Here is a 6,513-nt window from a genome sequence, read left to right as displayed (position 1 = left end):
TTTTTTGGGTCTAGTGGCTTTGTAACTGGGTGTGCTTTTTATTTAATATCCACTACAAGTATTAAGGTGTTTAAATATCTCAAGTCTTTATATGTTTAATATTATATGTTCTCTTTTGTTCCAAAAAAGGATTTACAGTGGCTTTTAGGATATGTGAAATATAACAAAATGATACATGACGAGGAGGAACCAGGGTAGAGTGACAAACTACATGCAGGCAGAAATGAAGCCAATAAACAAACATAGCTGCCACACTCGCTTCCTTAGCTGGGTGTGAATGCAGATTATTTTTTTTTCCTCAACCATTAACTGACTTGAAAAGAGATCCCAATCAGTTTCACAATTTGCATCATTTACAAACAAGAGGGAAAAATATCATTTACTTGGGAGAATTAATTCTGATAATAAAAAGAGACAACATATAATTAAATCCTCAACCATATCTTTACATTAGAAACTTGTATATCGTAAAGCTATACCCCTAGAGACTGATAGTTTACACAAGTGCACTTAAGGATAAACCATGCTTAAATAAAAAAGGTTTAAAAAAAAAGAATAAACCATGCTTGTTTTTCTTTTTTGGCCACACAGCCTGGCATTCAGGATCTTAGTTCCCTGACCAGGGACTGAACCCAGGCCTTGGCAGTGAAAGCTTGGAGTCTTAACCACTAGACTGTCAGGGAATTACCCAAGAATAAACCATGCTTGTGACACTAATGGGCTTGCAATTCATTTCTGTGGACTGGTCATTTTTATAGGAAAGTTTACTTTGCTAATTAAAGATTAAAATACCTTGAATCGCTTGCAAACCTTATGGTAGTGTGAACCATAGTAATGCTTGCTAATCTCAGCCTAGCTTTCTCTGCTGCTCAAAAAGCCTGTCCTGCCTTCCTGAATGATGCCAAGTCTCCCAGACCCTTTCCTACTTTCTTTTTTCAGCTTGTTGAGGGGACCTTAGTTCCCGGGCCAGGGATTGAACTCGGACCCCCGCAGTGGAATCCTAACCACTGGACCACCAGGGAAATCCCAACCCCTTCTTAAGTTCACACTCATGTACCTGTAACTCTGCCGACAACCCAACCAGTTATAGGCTATCCAACTAGCTCCCGCAGTGTCGCTCAATATTTGAAAGCATTTCCATCTTTGCTGATCTTCCTCACTAGAGGCACGCCTCTTGCCCAGAGCCTCCTCCTCCATTCGTGGAACCAACCTCCTGTGGCTGTCCCGCCCTTTCCGCAGGCCTTTTTCTTCTACGATATCCCATCCTGAGACCCTCCACCCTACACGTCACTGAATGACGCTCCATTCGTGGAACCAACCTCCTGTGGCTGTCCCGCCCTTTCCGCAGGCCTTTTTCTTCCACGATATCCCATCCTGAGACCCTCCACCCTACACGTCACTGAATGATCCACAGGCCTTTTTCTTCTACGATATCCCATCCTGAGACCCTCCACCCTACACGTCACTGAATGACGCTCCAGCTCCTTTCTTGTGTGTCTGACACCCTAAAACAGCTGTGTGCACTTACTCTATATCTATGCTGTCTTTCAGTCTTTGTAATTTTAACTCTTCTCTGCTGAAAGTGCGCTTTGATGATCTTTGTTGCTTAGTTGCCCAGTTTTGTGACCTCATGGATTGGGATTTTTCCAGGCAAGAATACTGGAGTGGGTATATTAGTGGCTTGATCACCAAATCTGGCTCCTTCCCCTCCCCTCAACTTAGCCTTTTTACTCTAGGTACAGTGTACTCTGTGTTTGAGATACAGTTTACACTTATCCTTGAACTTCTCTCCTTGACCATAAGCTTTCTCTAACCTGTTTCCGGTAGGACGGCTTCCCTTCATTGGGATTCTGGTAATTTATAGCCCTTAAATATAAGTGATGCCCAAAGTTTTGAGCATCAAAACTTAGCTTTTTTTTTTTTTTTTTTTTAATATTTACTTGTTTGGCTGTGTCGGGTCTTAGTTGTAGCACACAGGACTTTCACTGCTGCATGGGAGACCTTCATTACAGTATGCAGGGTCTTTAGTTTCAGCATGTGGGATCTAGTTCCCTGACCAGGGATTGAACCCAGACTCCCACATTGGGAGCACAGAGTCTTAACCACTGGACCACCAGCACAGTCCCCTTTAGCTTCTTTCTGTATTAATTCTCTCAGAGCCTCAACTCTCAACCTATGGGCACAGTCTTGGGTTTGTGCCCCTAGCCTCGACCCTTATTGGGCTTACCTGCCTTTCAGATTCCAAATTCTTTTTTTTCTGTTGTTTTCCTTTGGCTGTGATCTTAGTTCCCTAGCTAGGGATAGAACCTGGGCCTACAGCAGTGCAAGTGCCACATCCTAACCAGTCCACCAGGAAATTCCCTCAAATTCCATATATTGTTAAAACTCTCCGTTTTTCACTTTTTCTCACCCAAGTTCCATGTTCAAGGATGTCACTCTTCTCCAGGCACCCAATGCTTACCAGGTCTAGTGTCAGACTTTATTTTTCTGGGCTCCAAAATCACTGCAGATGGTGACTGCAGCCATGAAATTAAAAGACGCTTACTCCTTGGAAGAAAAGTTATGACCAACCTAGATAGCATATTAAAAAGCAGAGACATTACTTTGCTAACAAAGGTCCATCTAGTCAAAGCTATGGTTTTTCCAGTAGTCTTGTATGGAGGTAAGAGTTGGACTATAAAGAAAGCTGAGTGGAGAAGAATTGATACTTTTGAACTGTGGTGTTTGAGAAGGCTCTTAAGAGTCCCTTGGACTGCAAGGAGATCCAACCAGTCCATCCTAAAAGAAATCAGTCCTGAATATTCATTGGAAGGACTGATGCTAAAGCTGAAACTCCAATACTTTAGCCACCTGATGCGAAGAACTGACTCATTGGAAAAGACCCTGATGCTGGGGAAGATTGAAGGCGGGAGAAGGGGACAACAGAGGTTGGGATGGTTGGATGGCATCACCGACTCAATGGACATGAGTTTGAGTAAACTCCGGGAGTTGGTGATGGATAGGGAGGCCTGAGGTGCTGCAGTCCATGGGGTTGCAGAGTCGGATACGACTGAGCTGCTGAACTGAACTGAACTGTACTGAAGCTGGCGAAGTCCATGAGCAAGGCTGCTGTGAGAAGGTCACTAAGGAGTGGGGGACCAGATGACCTGGCAGACAAATTCAGGTGTTTAAAAAACACTGGACAAGACAAGCACAACGTTTTTTGCAGTCTCCATCTGGTCCCCGAGTTGGCCAGTGATGAGTGATGCCCAGATCATGTCAGTTCCGTTCCCAGAAGGTCTCACCTGTTCATCCTGTCCTCTCAGGTCTGTCTGCTCTTTCAGGAAGATAGACCCTATCTCTTTGCCTTATGGTTAAACTGGGACGGATTTTTTTTTTTTTACAAAGACAAAAACAAAACAAATCTATATTAAAGTCATACCCCTAAATTAAAATCATTGACTTAAAGTCACTTTAGTTAAGTTTTTATTAAATCTAATGACAATCATCATTGCAATGAGGGCATATTCACCAATTAGCGTAATGACCATATATTTTCACTAAGATCAACTCTGGAAAAGCAATAAAATTGCATAGCAGTCAAGCAATCAGAGCTTATTAAAGATCATTTATGATCAGTTATGTTAAATACAACAGTGCGGTATTAGATGCATGTGTGAGTGCTCAGGCCCTCAGTCGTGTCTGACTCTTTGCAACCCCATGGACTGTAGCCTGCCAGGCTCCTCTGTCCATGGAATCTTCCAGACAAGAATACTGGAGTGGTTGACAGAAAACAACAAAATTCTGTAACGCAATTATCCTTCAATAAAAAAAATTAATTTAAAAAAGAAGACTGGAGTGGATTGCCATTTCCTTCTCCAGGGGATCTTCCCAACCCAAGAATCCAAACTGTGGCTCCTGCATTGACAGGCAGATTGTTTACCACTAAGCCACCTGGGAAGCTCCCATGATATTATGTGAGTATTGTATAATTATAAAAGTGTCACTCCAGGGTCCCAACCACAAAAGAACAGGAGAAAATGGTCAATTTAGTTAAAAGTTTTAATACTAAAGTTCTGACTGCCATGCAAGAGTCATTATTTAACAACAACAAAAAAAAAATAGTTGTGTTAATCAGGCAGAAATGAACAAAAACAGTAAGATGTAAAGATTCAACTTCCTATGGCTAATGTTACTTCTTAGTAATACAGTTTTAGAAACATCATGGAATTACTGTAGCTCCACAGAAACTGGACAGCTAAATTACATTTAATTCAAAAGTTTTATTACCCACTCACACTACTTGATCCAGTACTCTTGCGGGGTCGCTAGGAGTCGGACACGACTGAGTGACTTCACTTTCACTTTTCACTCTCATGCATTGGAGAAGGAAATGGCAACCCACTCCAGTGTTCTTGCCTGGAGAATCTCAGGGACGGGGGAGCCTGGTGGGCTACTGTCTATGGGGTCGCTCAGAGTCGGACACGAGTGAAGCATGGCAGCAGCAGCACACTATTTGACTATTTTCTTCGCTTATAGAGAAAGTAAATTGGCCATTACAATTAGATGAATGGTCCATTATTTGCCATCTTTAAGCTTCAAAGAAGGACAGGGATGGACTTCCCTGGTGGTACAGTGGATAGGAATCCACCTGCCAATGCAGGGCCACATGGGTTCGACCCTGGTCTGGGAAGATTCTACGTGCCAAAGAGCAACTAAGCCCGTCCCCCACAACTACTGAGCCCGTGTGCCTACAGCCCATGCTCCAGAACAGGAGAGGCCACCAACAGTGAGAAGCTGGTGCCCTGCAACTAGAGAAAGCCCTCAGGCAGCAGCGAAGACCCAGTGCAGCCAAAAAGAAATAAATACATAGAAAAGGAAGGGCATGGACAATATGACACAAAAGCCATGTTTGATTCAGCTGAATAAATATTTGAGCATCCACTACACACCTTCTCCACGTTGGGCGCTAAGAGCACAAAGGTAAGCAAGGTAAGTGTGTGCTCTTCCTTGGAGGCTACAGCCTCGCTGAAGATCAGATAAATGAAAGAACAATCATGAGAGAGAAACCCTGAGGGCTCCAGTAGGGCCGTGCCCTACTAGTATAACTTCTCCTGGCTAGAAGCAACTTAAGCAAGTCTTCTGTATTAACCACCAACCCAGGGTCTGAGTTCCCTGGACAACAACACTGCCCACCACCTACTCAGATCTGCAGCAGTCACAGAAGGAGGCAGTTACTCTTCAAAGGCCTGCCTTCCAAATTTTCAGATGCTGTACACTCTGAACCTTGAGGATGGACAAGAACAAGCAAACAATTTGAAGCCATTTCCTCACCTGGTAACCAAACTCAGTATTCTGTGCAAGCATTTAAGTACTTTATTACAAAATATTTTTTAGTTTGTGTTTATTTCACCAAGAAAGCTATACATAATTTTTGGAACTGATAACAAGGTAGATGTTTGATTCTGAGATGATAGAGCAATGGATTTTCAAAACAGATCATTCATGTACAGGCATCAAAAATTAAAATTTCCTTCTTTCTTTTGATCCCAGTGATTCACTTTTCTTCAGGGAGCAACCACCTTTAACCTGTTTCCTTTGTGTTTTTTTGGTCTGTGCAGTTACAAATGTATGTACAATATACTTTTCTGTCCTCCCACCCCAGTAGAAGCACACTATGTGTACACTTGGGCACTTTGCCTTTGTCCTTCACATTATATTGGAGATCTTCCCACATAAGTATGTAGCCATCTCATTCCCTTTAACTGCTGTAGTGTTCTGTTATGTGGAATGTGCCATACTTATTTAACCAGTCTCCAACTGATGAACATTTAGGTTGTTTGCAATCTTTACCCAGTAGAAAAATGCTATAATGAGTTTCCTCATACATGAATTATTTAGCATGTGTGCAGTGTATTAAGGAATAGGCTGCTGCTGCTGCTAAGTCGCTTCAGTCGTGTCCGACTCTGTGCGACCCCATAGACGGCAGCCCAGCAGGCTCCGCCGTCCCTGGGATTCTCCACGCAAGAATACTGGAGTGGGTTGCCGTTTCCTTCTTCAAAATGGAATTGCTGGATCAATCGGTTATAAAACATTTATCATGTTGATTTGTTGTTGTTGAGTTCCTAAGTCGTGTCTGACTCTTTTCGACCCCATGGACTGCAGCATGCCAGGCTCCCCTGTCCTTTATCATCTCCTGGAGTTTGCTCAGATTCATGTCCATTGAGTCCGTGATGCTATTTAACCATTTCTTCCTCTGCCAACTTCTATGTTGACAGATATTATCAAATTGCCTTCTGAAGAGGTTTATCAACATACACGCTCACTATCAAAGATCGAGAGTGCTATTTCTTCGCATGTTTACTGACATGCTGTGTTATCAAGGTTTTGGATCCTTGCCAATCTGAAAGTTACAAAATGTTATCTTCCTGTAATAGTAATTCTGTCCTAATTTGTCTCCCCAGCTCTAGTTTCTAAACCATTCTGCATGCAGCTGCCAAATTCATTGTCTTAAAGCATGTCACTCCTGGTCTA

Source organism: Bos grunniens, chromosome 23 (assembly GCF_055505025.1).
Source record: "Bos grunniens cultivar Pamir isolate PY7600 chromosome 23, Bosgru_T2T1.0, whole genome shotgun sequence".
NCBI classification, from domain to species: Eukaryota; Metazoa; Chordata; class Mammalia; order Artiodactyla; family Bovidae; genus Bos; species Bos grunniens.
This window is presented reverse-complemented; position numbering follows the sequence as displayed.